Genomic DNA, 17609 nt, shown 5'->3' on the forward strand with positions numbered 1-17609 from the left:
AAAAAAAAAAAAAAAACGAAAAAAAAAAAAAAAAAAAAAAAAAAAAAGAAAAGAAAACATGACAATTTCCACTAAGGACAGGTTAGTTTCAATCACGTGTGGGTGTGGAAGGGCAGGCTCACTGAGTGTGCTCTCTGACCTTGGGAAGCCTCTCTGTTGCAATGCAGCATTCCACTTGGGGATGCTGTGGCATCTCTCTGGCAAAAATCAGGCCAACAGCTGACCTCCCATCTCTTAGTCACTGTAGGAGTATCCAAGCAGGTAAATGTGGTGACTTTGAAGGGTTGGTTCCTTACCAAAAACACCTGATATTTTATTTTATTTTTGAGACAGGGTCTTGCTTTGTTGCCAGGCTGGAGTGCAGTGGCATGATCACAGCTCATGGTAGCCTTGACCTCCCAGGCTCAAGTTATCCTCCCGCCTCAGCCTCTTGAGTAGCTGGGACTAAAGTGGTGTCCCACCATGCCTGGCTAATTTTTAAATTTTTTTGTAGAGATGAGATCTCCCTGTGTTGCCCAGGATGGTCTTGAACTCCAGGGCTCAAGCAATCCTTCTGCCTTGGCCTCCCAAAATACTGGGATTACAGGTGTGAGCCAACACATTTGCCTTGATTTTATTTAATCAGAGATGGCCATTTGGGGATTTATGCCACATGATTTGTGACTGTGTAAGCTCAGGATTCTTTATCTCCTTTAAAGTTAGAAGAAGCAGGTGTGGCACATGGCTGTGAAGTCATCACAGGTAGCACTCAGGCCCTCCATTTGGCCAGTTTACCACTTTGTGGATTTCATGCAAAAGCAAGTCTCTGCTCTGGAACAAGCAATTGTCTGGTTTATTGCCTGACTTTCCAAGGGAGTATACTCTTCTTTCTGCAGCCTCCTTGCCTGTGCTTCCTACTCACAGAAATCGAGAGCACTGTTGAAGAATCTGCTCAAGAACTCTGTGCTTCTGGCTGGGTGTGGTGCCTATAATCCCAGGACTTTTGAAGGTTGAGGGGGGCAGATCACTTGCGCTTACGAGTTCAAGACGAACCTGAGCAACATAGCGAAACCCTGTTTCTCAAAAAAAAAAAAAAAAAAAAAAAAAAATTAGCCAGGTGGGGTGGTGTGTGCCTGTAGTCCCAGCTACTTGGGAGGCTGAGGTGAGAAGTTTCCTTGAGCCCAGAGGGCAAGGTTGCAGCACCACTGCACTCCAGCCTGGGCAACAGAGACAGACAGAGAACTCTGTGTTTTGCATGAGCAACGCTGCTGCATGGCACCAAACTCCCTTCTGGCTTGTGGGGAGTATTGCTAGGCTCCTCGGGAAACTGTCAGGTTTACCCACCGTGCTTGTGAGTGGTGTGCCTTCAAAGCCCACTTGGTGGCTCAGAACAATGCATCCCAGACCACCTGTGGGGAGGGACTATTTTGTCTTCAATCCATCATGGATCAATATTTTTAAAAATACAACAAAATAAACTACTAAAAAATGAAATAAAAAGTAATGGTATACAAATCAGAAACCCAATTCTTTTTACTAGATTCAAGGGACAAAAACTTACTTTGTCCAGTTGCCATAAAAGTTGTAATTGCTTATTCTGTTCTGTGCTTATCTCATTGTAGAATTTCCACAGTTCGTAGAATGGAGCAGGAACTGGTCCCCTGACTGCAGTTTAAGCACTGGCTGGAAAGATGATGGGCTGTGCCTCGGTTTCAAAGTGGAAGCTCATCACCCAGATTGTTGGAGGGTCGAGGATGAGATCCCCTTTTGTTGATTCCATGTTGTCATTTGTTCTGACTCAAGTCAGAGCTAGAAAATTTGCAATAAGCATTTGTCCCTGGAAGCCAGTTGCCATTCCTCTTTGCCTCCCAACTGAGATACAAGTTCCTCCCGCCCACTCCTATGGAACTATTTACATATCCTCTTGTCTCTTTTGCCAAGCTTCAAGGTCTCACTCAATACTGCTCAATACACGTGGGAAGGAGGAATGAAGGAATACTAGTTACATGTGCTGGAAAATAAGCAGACACTTTACCCACTAGACTTACAAGCATTGCTGGGAATGTCCCAAGGAATTTTGGTTTCACTGTTGTCTTCCTAGGAGAAAGACCTGCTGAGAAAGTAAGAGAGAGGAAAAGATAAATATACTTGTATAAGTCCATTTTCACACTGCTGATAAAGACCTACCCGAGACTGGGTAATTTATAAACAAAAAGAGGTTTAATGAACTCACAGTTCCACGTGGCTGGGGAGGCCTTGCCATCATGGCAGAAGCCAAGGAGGAGCAAAGGCACATCTTACATGGCAGCAGGTAAGAGGTGTGTGCAGGGAAACTGTGCTTTATAAACCATCAGATCTCATGAGACTTACCACAATGAGAATAGTATGGGGGAAACTTCCCCAGGGATTCAATTATCTCCCACTGGGGCCCTTCCACAACATGTGGGAATTATGGGAGCTACAATTCAAGATGAGATTTGGGTGGGGACTCAGCCAAACCATATCAATACTTTTTTCACTAGATCTGGCACAGTAAAGGCCTACAGACCACACTCATGATGGAAAGAAACTGAGATAAGAAGGATCTGGAGATGCCCTGCCATCGGGGAAAAGTTGCTGACTGGAGTCCTGGGCTGGCTCTGAGCTTTGTCCTGGAGATCCTGTCTGCCTTCTTACCCTGTCCAATCATACTTTTATCATGGGCGAATAATAATGCTTCCCTTCTTCACCTGTCCAAGTCATGCTTACCCAGGGCTTCTCTATTTCCATGCCCCTTTCCCAGAATGGCCTGCCATCTCCTTCACCCTGCTTTCTCATAAGCACTCTGCTTTTTCCTACAGTGGCACTTATAAGTTGTCATAATATTTTTGCACATGGTCACTTGTCTTTCACTCCATACTTTGAGCTTTGTGAGAGCAGGAGTCGTGCCTGTCTTGTTCATTTCTATATATTCCATGCTTTGGCACCGTGTCTGGAATAAAGGCATTACATCGCTGTATTGGTGACAGCACTTGCCATCATCTTTTGTTTTGCCTTTTTCTTCTTCCAATTCTTGCTTGTAACTTTTGTGCTGAGTGAATTGGGTTTGACAGGGTGGGATCAAAGCCACTTTAGTTTCATTGTCTCTCCAAACCCACTCTATCGGCTACATTTTTTCCTTCCTGAGGCTATAATCTCAGGCAGATCCTATAGGTCCTATGTATATCCTTGCAAGGACAGTTGTAGGCCATAAAAAGTCACTTTCAATGGCAGGAATTATATTAGTAACTAAGGCATGGCCAGTGAAACGATCAAAACTCCTGGGTTGGGGCACAGGCTGTGGCAGCCTGCATGGGTCCGCCCTGCTGGGCAGTAGGAAGAAAGGGTACCCTGTCTGGGGTTCTCTTTTCTCAGGTGCCCTGCTGTGGGCATTCCTGAGCTGTAGGCCTTTGGGAGCATATCTGGCTGTTGGGAATTCATCATCCACCTGCACGGCAGCTCTGCGTGAAACTCTGAACTCTGTCCTCAAAACATGCCTGCAGTGGTCCCTGAAAGGTCCCAGCTCAACTCCCAGTGAGGAGGAAGCAGTTCCTCCCCATCCCAATGAGGGAAGTGCTGGGCATGCCCCAGTACCCCAGCAAACCTCCCCACACTTTTCCCATCCAGGTCCCACAGGCCAGAGTTGGTGTTTGTCAGTGCCGGGAAAACACTCACAGTCTCTTGCCATGTGCTCGGAGGAGTCCAGCATCTGCTGTCCACGGGGGACCAAGCCAGACAAAGGTCCACCAACCGTCATCCTCTTGATCTTATGTGCGCGAGAAAAATGCATGAAAGTGAGGCAGAGAGAGCCCCTTGGTGACACCTGATTTTTTTTTTTTTTTTACTGAGGGCATCAATGGCTTTCTAAGAAACAGATTTGCTGAACTTTTTCTAGGCTTAATACTTTTTCTTCTTTGCAAGTTTTGGCACTGCCAACCATTCCTTCCCCGGAGCCCTCTTGCTTAGTTTCTGTGACTTCTATCATTTCTTTTTTTTTTTTTAATTTATTTTATTGCATTTTAGGTTTTGGGGTACATGTGAAGAACATGCAAGATTGCTGCATAGGTACACACTTGGCAGTGTGATTTGCTGCCTTCCTCCCCATCACCTATATGTGGCATTTCTCCCCATGCTATCTCTCCCCAACTCCCCACCCCCACTGTCCCTCTCCTATATCCCCCCAACAGACCCAAGTGTGTAGTGCTCCCCTCCCTGTGTCCATATGTTCTCATTGTTCAACACCTGCCTATGAGTGAGAACATGCAGTGTTTGATCTTCTGCTCTTGTGTCAGTTTGCTGAGAATAATGGTTTCCAGGTTCATCCATGTCCCTTCAAAGGACGCGAACTCATCGTTTTTGATGGCTGCATAATATTCCATGGTGTATATGTGCCACATTTTCCCTGTCCAGTCTATCATTGATGGGCATTTGGGTTGGTTCCAGGTCTTTGCTATTGTAAACAGTGCTGCAATGAACATTCGTGTGCACGTGTCCTTATAATAGAACGATTTATAATCCTTTGGATATATACCCAGTAATGGGATTGCTGGGTCAAATGGAATTTCTATTTCTAGGTCCGTGAGGAATCGTCACACTGTCTTCCACAATGGTTGAACTAATTTACACTCCCACCAACAGTGTAAAAGTGTTCCTATTTCTCCACATCCTCTCCAGCATCTGTTGTCTCCAGATTTTTTAATGATTGCCATTCTAACTGGCGTGAGATGGTATCTCAATGTAGTTTTGATTTGCGTTTCTCTGATGACCAGTGATGATGAGCATTTTTTCATATGTTTGTTGGCCTCATGTATGTCTTCCTTTGTAAAGTGTCTGTTCATATCCTTTGTCCACTTTTGAATGGGCTTGTTTGTTTTTTTCTTATAAATCTGTTTTAGTTCTTTGTAAATTCTGGATATCAGCCCTTTGTGAGATGGGTAAACTGCAAAAACTTTTTTCCATTCTGTTGGTTGCCGATTCACTCTAATGACTGTTTCTTTTGCCATGCAGAAGCTGTGGAGTTTGATTAGGTCCCATTTGTCTATGTTGGCTTTTGTTGCCAATGCTTTTGGTGTTTTGGTCATGAAGTCCTTTCCTACACCTATGTCCTGAATGGTTTTGCCTAGATTTTCTTCTAGAGTTTTTATGGTGTTAGGTCTTAAGTTTAAGTCTTTAATCCATCTGGAGTTAATTTTAGTGTAAGGTGTCAGGAAGGGGTCCAGTTTCTGCTTTCTGCACATGGCTAGCCAGTTTTCCCAACACCATTTATTAAACAGGGAATCCTTTCCCCATTGCTTGTTTTTGTCAGGTTTGTCAAAGATCAGATACTTGTAGATATGTTGTGTTGCCTCCGAGTCCTCTGTTCTGTTCCATTGGTTTATATCTCTGTTTTGGTACCAGTACCATGCTGTTTTGATTACTGTAGCCTTGTAGCATAGTTTGAAGTCCGGTAGTGTGATGCCTCCCGCTTTGTTCTTTTTGCTTAGAATTGACTTGGCTATGCGGGCTCTCTTTTGGTTCCATATGAAGTTTAAGGTGTTTTTTTCCAGTTCTGTGAAGAAGGTCATTGGTAGCTTGATGGGGATAGCATTGAATCTGTAAATTACTTTGGGCACTATGGCCATTTTCACGATATTGATTCTTCCTAACCATGAACATGGAATGTTTCTCCATCTGTTTGTGTCCTCTTTTATTTTGTTGAGCAGTGTCTTGTAGTTCTCCTTGAAGAGGTCCTTTACGTTTCTTGTTAGTTGTATTCCTAGGTATTTTATTCTCTTTGTGGCAATTGTGAATGGCAGTTCGTTCTTGAATTGGCTCTCTTTAAGTCTGTTATTGGTGTATAGGAATGCATGTGATTTTTGCACATTGATTTTGTATCCTGAGACTTTGCTGAAGTTGCTTATCAGTTTCAGGAGATTTTGGGCTGAGACGATGGGGTCTTCTAGATATACAATCATGTCATCTGCAAATAGAGACAATTTGACATCCTCCTTTCCTATTTGAACACCCTTTATTTCTTTTTCTTGCCTGATTGCTCTGGCTAAAGCTTCCAGTACTATATTGAATAGGAATGGTGAGAGAGGGCATCCTTGTCCAGTGCCAGATTTCAAAGGGAATGCTTCCAGTTTTTGCCCATTCAGTATGATACTGTTGGTTTGTTGTAAATAGCTTTTATTATTTTGAGATACGTTCTGTCAATACCTAGCTTATTGAGGGTTTTTAGCATAAAGGGCTGTTGAATTTTGTCAAAGGCCTTCTCTGGATCAATTGAGATAATCATGTGGTTTTTGTCTTTGGTTCTGTTTATGTGGTGAATTACGTTTACAGACTTGCGTATGTTGAACCAGCCTTGCATCCCCGGGATGAAGCCTACTTGATCATGGTGGATAAGCTTTTTGATGTGCTGTTGCAATTGGCTTGCCAGTATTTTATTGAAGATTTTTGCGTCTATGTTCATCATGGATATTGGCCTGAAGTTTTCTTTTCTTGGTGAGTCTCTGCCGGGTTTTGGTATCAGGATGATGTTGGTCTCATAAAATGATTTGGGAAGGATTCCCTCTTTTTGGATTGTTTGGAATAGTTTCAGAAGGAATGGTACCAGCTCCTCTTTGTATGTCTGGTAGAATTCGGCTGTGAACCCGTCTGGACCTGGGCTTTTTTTGGGTGGTAAGCTCTTAATTGCTGCCTCAACTTCAGACCTTGTTATGGGTCTGTTCAGGGTTTCGGCTTCTTCCTGGTTCAGGCTTGGGAGGAGGCAAGTATCCAGGAATTTATCCATTTCTTCCAGGTTTACTAGTTTATGTGCATAGAGTTGTTTGTAATAATCTCTGACGATGGTTTGAATTTCTGTGGAATCTGTGGTGATATCCCCTTTATCGTTTTTTATTGCATCAATTTGGTTATTTTCTCTTTTCTTTTTTATTAATCTGGCTAGTGGTCTATTTTGTTGATCTTTTCAAAAAACCAGCTCCTGGATTTATTGATTTTTTGAAGGGTTTTTTGTAACTTCTATCATTTCTTCACTGCCCTTACCCCCATCTCTTCCCACTCTCCCATCAGGCCTCTCAAAGCTCTGTCTTCTACTAACTGCTCCTTATGTCAGCATCCCAAGTTGTGGGCTCAGTGTCTTTCACTCCATAATGAATAATTTCTTTCATGCATTGATGGATTCACTCATTTGTTCATCATCTCAAGTCCGGAAGCAAATTTTTTTAATTCAAAACTCAGCTTCGAAGTAATTTCCTAAGGGGAGCCTTCTCTCAGCTCCAAAGTGCAGCTCAGTTTAGTCTTGTCCCGGCAGTCACTAATACTTGGCCACCATGCTGGGCCCCTTTGTGCATCTTCTTCTTCTTTTTTTTTTTTTTTGGGATGGAGTTTTGCTCTATTGCCCAGGCTGGAGTGCAGTGGGAGGATCTCAGTTCACTACAACCTCTGCTTCCTGGGTCCAAGTGATCCTCCTGCCTCAGCCTCCTGAGTAACTGGGAACACAAGTGCGTGCCACCACGTCCGACTAATGTTTTTTATCTGTTGTAGAGATGGGGTTTCACCATGTTGCCACGCTAGTCTTGAGGCCTCAAGCAGTCCTCCCACCTTGGCCTCCCAAAGTGCTGGGATTACAGGCATGAGCCACCATGCTGACCTAACTTGTCCTTTTATCAGAAACCCACTCCCATATTAACATTAATCTGTTTATATTGGCAGAGCCTTCATGGCCTAATTATATCTTAAAGGTCTCACCTCTTAATATGCTTACAAAGGAAATCAAATTCCAACAGGAGTTTAGGAAAGGACAAACATTTAAACCCTAACAATCAGGTTAAAAAAAATCCTACATGCTGTAGACCATGAAGAGAAGTTTGCTGTTGAAAGACCCATTTTTATTTTAGAAATGCTGAAGTATGAAGAGAGAACATTTAGAATAAAGAAAATATAGTATCCTGTTGCGATGGTCTGAATGTTTATCCATGACCCCAAATATGTATGTTGAACTCCTACCCCTGCAAGGTGACAATGTTAGGAGGTGGGACCTTTGGGAGGTGAATAGGTCATGAAGGCTCTGCTCTCATGACTGGGATTAGTGTTTTTATAAAAGAGGTCCCAGAGAGCTGCCTTGTCCTTTCTGCTATGTCCTTGCTGCCGAGGCAAGAAGGCATCATTTATAGCCAGGCAGAGTGGCATGTACTTGTAGTCCCAGCTTCTCAGGGGACTGAGGTGGGAGGATTGCTTGAGCCCGGGAGGCAGAGGTTGCAGTGAACCTTGATCACACTGCTTCCCCACCCCCCACCTGGGGGACAGAGTGAAATCCTGCCTCAGAATAAATAAATAAAAAGATCGTGGAGGATAAAGACTGAGCTGTGGAAGGTTATTGTGGGGACTCTGAGGTAGGAGAGGGCCTGTGCTATATATAGTACTAGGATGTACCCAAGGCAAGCGTCCTTTCCCCATTTCGTTCATTTCAGAAGCAAGGTGCAGAATCCTGCTGCATGCAGGGGAAGATGAAGAGACGCTGTGAACCATCCTCTCATAAATAGACATTTGCAGGACTAAAGAGGAGTCAGGGTCTTTCTGGGTAGAAGCTCATTAAAACTAAGCTTCTCTGAAATGAGAATCACTAAGTACAAAACATCCCATGCAACTGATAACTTCTGTTTTCTTAGGCAATTAAAAATATTAAGAAGAAACTAATTTCCAATTCTTTTATTAATCCAATACTTGTAAGGCCAAACTTTGATATAAATGAGCAACGTTCTGGACCCACCTTTAATTTGTTTGCTACTTTGGCCATTCCGTCACAGCAAGCCACAGCAGTGTGCGGGTCTCCTCTTTGGAACTGGAAACTCTATGATATGTAAGAATACAATTTTAGATGGAAGTGCAAATCCTGCATAAGGATCAGCTGAAGTAACAGACTGAAAAAAAAAAAAAAATAACAGGGCAAAGTATTTCTTCTAGTAGAGAAGTGGGGACATTCAGCCAAAAAAAAAAAGGAACAAATGTCAAGGGCAGCTGGGTTAATGAGTACAGCGAATACAATACAGCTGCTCTTACCTCTGGAGACTAAAGTGCTGATGTGGATGGAGCGTGAGTGGAAAATTCGGGTGGTGATTGCAGCAGCCCCACTGAGTACTTACTCCACAGCAATATATAATGGAGTATGATTGGCGTTGCCTATTAAGAGATGCTGGACTGTAATCAGAATGTTGGTGCTCATCAAAATACAGTAAAACAAGAAGAGCAGTGATTACTTAAACCTGAAGTTACATTCTACATAATGGCTTTGCTTTTTAAAGATTTTTATTCTGGCCTGGTGCAGGGACCCAAATCTGTAATCCCAGCGCTTTGGGAGGCAGAGGCAGGAGGATCAGCAGAGTCCAGAAGTTCGAGACCAGCCTGGGGAACGTAGGGAAATGTACAAATTATTTGTATCTCTACAAATAGTTAAAAAAATCAGCTGGCTATGGTGGTGTGCACCTGTGGTCACAGCTACTTGGGAGGCTGAGGCAGTAGGATCACCTGAGCCTGGGAGGCTGATAGTGCAATGAGCTGTGATCATGCCACTGCACTCCATGGGACACAGGGTGAGACCTGGCCTCAAAACAAACAGAAATTCCTTGTTCTGTTTGATCCTTCATAAAAACAAATAAACAAAAATCCACTAACACAGGTCATGCAAAATTAAGTTGCCATATAATAGAATAAGCCTGAGCTTACTGTATAAAGGCCAATATTTAGAGATGTTTTATAAATTTCAATGAAAATCACTGGTGTATTATCTCTTCAGAAAGAGATTTTTTTTTTTTTTTGCTAATGATTATCTGCCCTTCTCCGTCTCATTCCTTTGAACCAGTGTTTCTGCATTGAGACGGAGTTGACTCATCCTATCAACAAATAAATAACTCCTAGGCTTCAATTAGGGCTTTCTCTTCCCAGAGAATGATTGAGGATTCTGCAGTTACTGAATTTCTTTTTGAAGATGGAGTTGAACCCAGCCTCACATCTTCTCTTTCGAAAGCGTCCTACCACGTATTAGGGTGTAGGTAAGCCACTGATAATTTGTGCCCTCCAACGCTTATGTTGAAATGTGGTCTCCATTGTTAAATGTAGGGCCTGCTGGGAGGGGTTTGGGTTATGGGGATGGATCCCTTGTGAATGACTTTGTGCCCTCCCCGAAGTAATGAGTTTGTGTGAGACGGGGTTGTTAGAGAGACTGGAACTTTCCTCTTCTTTCTCTTGTTCCCCCCTCACTATGTGACACATCTGCTCACCATGTGACACATCTGTTCCTCTTCACCTTCCACAAGGAATAGAAGCTTCCTGAGGCTTTATGAGAAGCTGAGCAGATGCTGGTGCTATGCTTCTTGCATAGCCTACAGAACCATGAGTCAAATAAACCTGTTATCTTTATAAGTTACCCAGCCCCAGATGTTCCTTTATGACAATGTAAAACAAACTGATGCAACTACCAATCATTGTAACATATTCCTGGTAGTCTTCAAGGCCTTAATTCTACAGATTTGAATACACTTTTTAAAAACCACACTTAATTTTTCATGTACTTAGTATATATAATATAGATATTTTCCCTTCAGACCTAAGTGACAAATAATCTGTCACATTGTGTGTGTGTTCTCATTCCTTTAAAATGGAAAAGGACTACTCTAGGTGGTCCTGAGGTCACTAGTGACCTAAATTATGTTGATTAAATTGCATTAAAAATTAAATTATAGGCCAGGTTCAGTGGCTCACACCTGTAATCCCAGCACTTTGGGAGGCTGAGGTGGGCAGATGCTTGAGTGCAGAAGTTTGAGACCAGCCTGGACTATGTGGTGAAACCCCATGAACTTAGCTGGGAGTGGTGGTTTTTTTTTTGAAATGGAGTCTCATTGTGTCGCCAGGCTAGAGTGCAGTGGCGCGATCTCGGCTCACTGCAACCTCCACCTCCCAGGTTCAAGTGATTCTCCTGCCTCAGCCTCCTGAGTAGCTGGGACTACAGGCGCGTGCCACCACACCCAGCTAATATTTTGGTATTTTTAGTAGAGACAGGGTTTCACCATGTTGGCCAGGATGGTCTCGATCTCTTGACCTTGTGATCCACCTGCCTAGGCCTCCCAAAGTGCTGGGATTACACCTGTACTTCCCAGCTACTCTGGAGGCTGAGGTGGAAGGGCTGCTTGAGCCCAGGAGGTAGAGGCTGCAGTGTACTGTGATGGCACCACTGCATTCCAGCCTGAGTGACAGAGCTAGGTCCTGTCTCAAAAAAAAAAAAAAAAAAAGTTAAATCATAATTGTTATCATAAGGAACTTTACTGCATTTTCTTATATTTGATATAAGAAGAAAAAAGGATTAGTTCAGAAGTCAATCAGCAAGGACGCAACAGAGTATGGACCTTAGTTTTCAGATTTCACTCTTTCACACATGACCCACACCTACATATAGGTACCCCATGCTCTGTCACATCCAGGCCTTCCAGCCCACTTGGAGAAATGTGAATTCTGGGACGTTTTGTGATATCAGTTCAAACTTCATGATAAATATTGTGTTGTAATGTTCTCATTTACCTGATGGAGTTTGATTCTTTCCACTAGAAGGTTAGGCAACTCTAAGCAGCTAAAAATTCTCTGGAAGTTATATACACCAGCTAAATGGAAATGGCCTCCTAAACCAGAGATATCTGACTTTAAAAACAATCATTCCTTAGAAATCATACCTACAACTTGCTTTTATAATTATTATATCACATAGATGGTTCAGTGCAGACTTGGATGTTTGATTTATGAATGTTTGTGTTGGTTAAGCAAGCCTGCACAGTCAGCCAGTGATTCGGTGTTACTTTGCTGGCTGTAATGTTGACTTGGACATTTCATACAACTTCATTGGCCCATCTGCTCCAGAGTAGAGTTGTGGAACACTATGCTTGCATTGCATGGCATGAGTGCTCAACTACGTTGTAAAACTTCAACATAAAACAGAAAAGTAGTAACAGCAGTGACAATTACTGCCGTGTTTGTCACAACCTTATGAGGTAACAACTAGGATTTAATAAACATCAGGCATAGGGCTATGCACAGTTCATGTACATACCTTGTTGGGTAGGTGTTATTACCACAGAAAACTGCGGTAAAGACATTTAATCACACAGAGGTGACCAGTGGAGGAGTCACAATTTGAACTCTGCTCAGCTAGTCTTACCACTGTGTAAGAATAACTTAAACAGAAAAACAAAAAGAATAACTGAAATCAATAAGGCTATTTATCACTTGAGTTGACTGAAGTTTGGATCTTCAAAATATGAGTCCTTTCTTCAGTAAACTTAATTAAATAAGGTCAAAGTTAAGTTACTAATAGTCACAAAAAAGACTGTATCATAGACCTAAGCTGCCTAAATTTTTTATTTGCTTGTTTTCAGGATACCTAAAATGTTTGATTTCAGCCTTGAACAACTACATTAATAATCTTTTCACTAAAGATAATTAATCTAGATTAATTGAATAAATCAGCTTGAATTAAAAGTTCATCAATGTGCAACATTTAGATACCTAGTACAACTTTTTAATTTTTTTTTTTTAGGACGGAGTCTTGCTCTGTTGCCAGGCTGGAGTGCAATGGCGCAATCTCACCTCATTGCAACCTCTGCCTCCCGGGTTCAAGCGATTCTCCCGCCTCAGCCTCCCTTAGTAGCTGGGACTACAGGTACGCACCACCACGCCCAGCTAATTTTTTTGTATTTTTAGTAGAGATGGGGTTTCCTCATGTTGGCCAGGATGGTCTCGATCTCTTGCCCTCATGATCCACCTGCCTCGGCCTCCCAAAGTGCTGGGATTACAGGCGTGAGCTACTCCACCTGGCCTAACAACTTTTTATAATGCAAATCATATTTAGATAAACACAGACCTGATTTGTCTTTGTAAATACTGGGTTCTCTGCTATTGGCACAAAATGAAACAGCCGTAGAGGTGTGTTGCCTACTGTAAATGGCTAATAGTTTTTAAAAGTGTTCAGTAACCAGATTAACAAAGCACTAATATTATGAGTTTGTCCTTTTGCCTCTCCTTTTACTCTAGTAGATTGGGCTGTGCAACCAGGGCTTAAAGGACCTAAAAATTACAATTACATTCATTTTCCTCAGGCTCTGGGTTTCTAATCTTAATTCTTCCTCCCAGTACTTGCTGATATCTACAATGAAATTTTTTTTTTTTTTTTTGAGACGGAGTTTCACTCTTGTTACCCAGGCTGGAGTGCAATGGCGTGATCTCGGCTCACCACAACCTCCCCCTCCTGGGTTCAAGCAATTCTCCAGCCTCAGCCTCCTGAGTAGCTGGGACTACAGGCACGCGCCACCACGCCCAGCTAATGTTTTGTATTTTTAGTACAGACGGGGTTTCACCATGTTGACCAGGATGGTCTCGATCTCTTGACCTCGTGATCCACCCGCCTCGGCCTCCCAAAGTGCTGAGATTACAGGCTTGAGCCACCGTGCCCGGCAGCTACAATGAAATTTTTAAACCTGTCTTGTGTTGAGGTTTTATACTAAATAATTCTTAACTGAATCACACTCAACATCTAGGATGATCTTTTGGGGAAAACATCTCCTTCAGCATGATCCCCTAAGATTTTCTCTAGGGTTAGTTTTAGAGCCACTTGTTTGAAGATTCAAACAGTTGATCAGTGTCATTATTCATATTTGTTAATAAGAAATTTTATTGTTCATATGTAGACAAACAGCAGTGCCAATTTTAAGTAAAAACATTTGTCAACACCACAGAGGTACATGAAGTCACTGAACAATTTTGCTAAACACATCTATGCAGAAAGTGTCTGTTTCTTATTTCCTCATTAACACAAGCTTTGCTTCAGGATTAGTTTTGAACTCAAGGACTTTGCAAGATTGCTTAAGTTTAGAAGATTGTCATTAATACCTTTGCTTCAGAATAGTCCAACTGGACTACCCACAATCATTTTTTAAAATGCAAGCATCTTGGTAATGACAAAGCAAAAATCATTAGTAGAAATACAAAACGAAAATAGAATTCAAAGTGTAGGACTACAGAAAATGATCAAACCATGAAGGAAGACAGTATAAGAAGAAGAAAGAAATGAAGTATTTCCAAAACAACTAACAAAATGTCAGGAGCAAGTATTTACCTACCAGTAAGTGCTCTGAATGTAAATATAAATTCTCCAATAAAAAGATATAGTGACTGAATATATAAAACAAAAGACAGAAAAATAAAAACAAAAAAACAAGACCCAACTGTATCCTGCCTACAAGACACTAACTTTTAAGGAAACAAATGCACTGAAAGTGATGGACTGGAAGGAGATATTTCATGCAAAGGAAACCCAGTGAGAGTAGGGAAACTTGTATCAGATAAATAAAACAGACTTTAACTCAAAAACTATAAAAATAGACAAGGACATTATCCAATGATAAAAGGTCAATTCATCAAGAGGATAGAACAATTGTAGATATATAATCACCCAGCATTAGAGCACCTAAACATATAAAACAAATACTAAAGGACCTGAAAGGAGAGTAGGTTGCAATATAATAATAATAGGGGACTTTTGTACCCATTTCACAATGGATAGATCATCCAGATGAAAAGTTAATAAGGAAACACTGGACCTGGACAACACGTTAGACCAAATAGATCTAACAGATACATGCAGAACATTTCCGCGTGCTTTTCAAGTACATAAAACATTCTTCAAGATAGATTGGATTAGGGCACAAATCAAATGTTTGCAAATTTAAAAAGACTGAAATTATATCAAGTATTTTTTCTAACCATAATAGTATGAAACTAGAAATCAATGTCAGGAACAATTTCAGAAAATTCACAAATACATGAAAATTAAATAACATGCTCCAAACAACACTTAAGTCAATGAAGAAATTAAAAAAGAAATTAAAAAATATCTTGATCTTGAGACAAACAAATATGGAAACGAATATACAAAAACTTCTGGGATACAGCAAAAGCAGGTCCAAGAGTAAAGTTTATAGCAATAAATGTCTACATCAAAAAAGAAGATGGCTACACACAATGACTCACACCTATAATCCCAGCATTTTGAAATGTTGAGGTGGGAGGATCACTTGGGCCTGGGAGTTCAAGATCAGCCGGGGCAGCATAGGGAGACCCTATGCCTATAAAATTTTTTTAAAAAGTTAGCTGAGTATGATGGCACACACCTGTGGTCCCAGCTACTCTGGAGGTTGAGGTGGGAGATTCACTTGAGCCCAGGAGATAGAGTTAGCAGAAGGAATGAAATAATAAAGAGCAGAAGTAAATAAAATAGACACTAAAAACAATACAAAAGATCAATGAAACAGAGGTGGTTTTCTGAAAAGATAAAATTTACAAACCTTTAGCTAGACTAAGAAAAAAGAGAGAATACCCAAATAAATAAAATCAGAAATGAAAGAAGAGATGTTACAACTGATATCACAGAAATAAAATATCACAGGAGACTACCATGAACAATTAGATACCAATAAGTTAGGTAACTTAAAAGAAATGGCTAAATTACTAGACATGTACAACCTAAAAAGACAAAATCATATAGAAATAGAAAATGTGAACAGATCAATAATCAGTTTGGAGATTGAATCAGTAACAAAAAGTCTCCTACAAAGAAAAGGCCAGGACCTGATGCCTTCACTGCTAAATTCTACCAAACATTTGAAAACTAATACTAACTCTTCTCAAAGTCTTCCAAAAAAAAAAAAAAGATAAATTTTATTCTTTATTTTTTTGGACAAGGTCTCATTGTTGCCTACGCTGGAGTGCAGTGGCAGATCATGGCTCACTGCAGCCTGGAACTTTTGGGTTCAAGCAATCTTGCCACCTCAGCCTCAGTCAGCTTCCCAAGTAGTTGGGACTTCAGGTGCATGCTGTTATGACTGGCTAAGGTTTTGCTTTTTTAGAGACTGGGGTCTTGCTATGTTTCCCAGGCTTGTCTCCATTCCTTTGCCTCAAGTGATCCTTCGGCCTCAGTCTCCCAAAGTGCTGAGATTACAGGTATAAGCCACTGCATGCAGCTGAGGAAAGCTATTTCAAAACTATTTTTATGAGGCCAGAATTACTCTGATACCAAAGTCAGACAAGCACATTGCCAAAATAAAAAATAAAAAATAAAATAAAAAAATATAGCAGGCCAATATCCTTAATAAACACAGAGGCAATAGCTCTAAACAAAATACTAGCAAACCAAATTCAACAACACATTAAAAAGATCATCATCATGATTATGTGGGATTTATCCCTGGCATGCAAGGATGGTTCAAGATATGCTAATTTGATACATCACATTAACAGAATGAAGAGCAAAAACCATATGATCATCTCATTACACACAGAAGAAGCATTTGACAAAACTCAACATCTTTTCATAATAAAAATGTCACCAAATTAGGTATAGAAGGAATGTGCCTCAACACAATAAAGATGATATATGAGAAGCCTACAGCTAACATTATACTCAATGGTGAAAAATCAAAAGTCTCTCCTTCAAGATCTGGAACAAGACAAGTATGCTCATTCTCACCACTTCTATTTAACATAGTATTGAAAGTCCTTGCCAGGGCAATTAGGCAAGAGAAAGAAAGAAAAAACATCCAAATAGGAAAGAAAGAAGTAAAATTGTCATTGTTTTTTGGCAACATGATCTTCAACAAACTATCCAAAAAATAAATCAACGGAACAATTTTTCAATAGCTACAAAAAATAAAATGAAATATTTGGGACTAAATTTAATCAAGAAAGTGAAAAGCCTGTATACTAAAAATTATAAAACACTGATGAAAAAAATTGAAGAAGACAAATAAATGAAAAGATATGCCATATTCATGGATTAGAATATTTTAAAATGTCCATACTACCTAAAGCAATCTGCAGATTCAATGCAATCCCTATCAAACTTCCAATGTTGTTTTTCACAGAAGCATAAAAAACAATTCTCAAATACAAATGGAAACACAAAAAACCCTGAATACCTGGTGCAATTATGAGCAGAAAGAACAAAGCTGGAGGCATCACATTACCTGATTTCAAACTGTACTAAAAAGTGATAGTAGAATCTGAGAAAGATGGCAGATAGGAGACTGGGCTAACGTGAAGCTACCACTTAAATGGACAGAACAGTGTTTGGCAACTCACACTGTGAACTTTCGCTCCAAGAACCACCACCAAAATGTACCAGGAAAACCAGAAGAAATCACAGATCCCTTGAAAGACGTGGCACACCACTGCAAATTCCATGAGACAGGCAAAAAGCTAAGTTTCCAAAGCAAGAGAAGGAGAAAACCTGCCTTGGGACACACATCCTCCATGGGGAATCTGAAAATCCAGATTACGGGAAAAGGATTTAACCTTACCTAGAGATGATTTAGGGAGCAACATGAAATATAAAAGTAGAGGCAGCAGTGGGAAGAGCCTTGTAGGCGGTCCCAGTCTCTAGCCAGAGCCCAGGGAAGCCATCCCTGACTATATCTCACAGGGACTCTCAGGGAAGGCGGCCAGCGGAATTAGGGAGGGGTCACAGGTTTCGAGAAGCTTCCAATTGAAATTTGTAATAATTTTGACTGGACATGAATTTTCTTGAGCAGAAT

Source organism: Sapajus apella, unplaced genomic scaffold, assembly GCF_009761245.1.
Source record: "Sapajus apella isolate SASKATOON/1434 unplaced genomic scaffold, GSC_monkey_1.0 scaffold35, whole genome shotgun sequence".
Classification (NCBI taxonomy): Eukaryota; Metazoa; Chordata; class Mammalia; order Primates; family Cebidae; genus Sapajus; species Sapajus apella.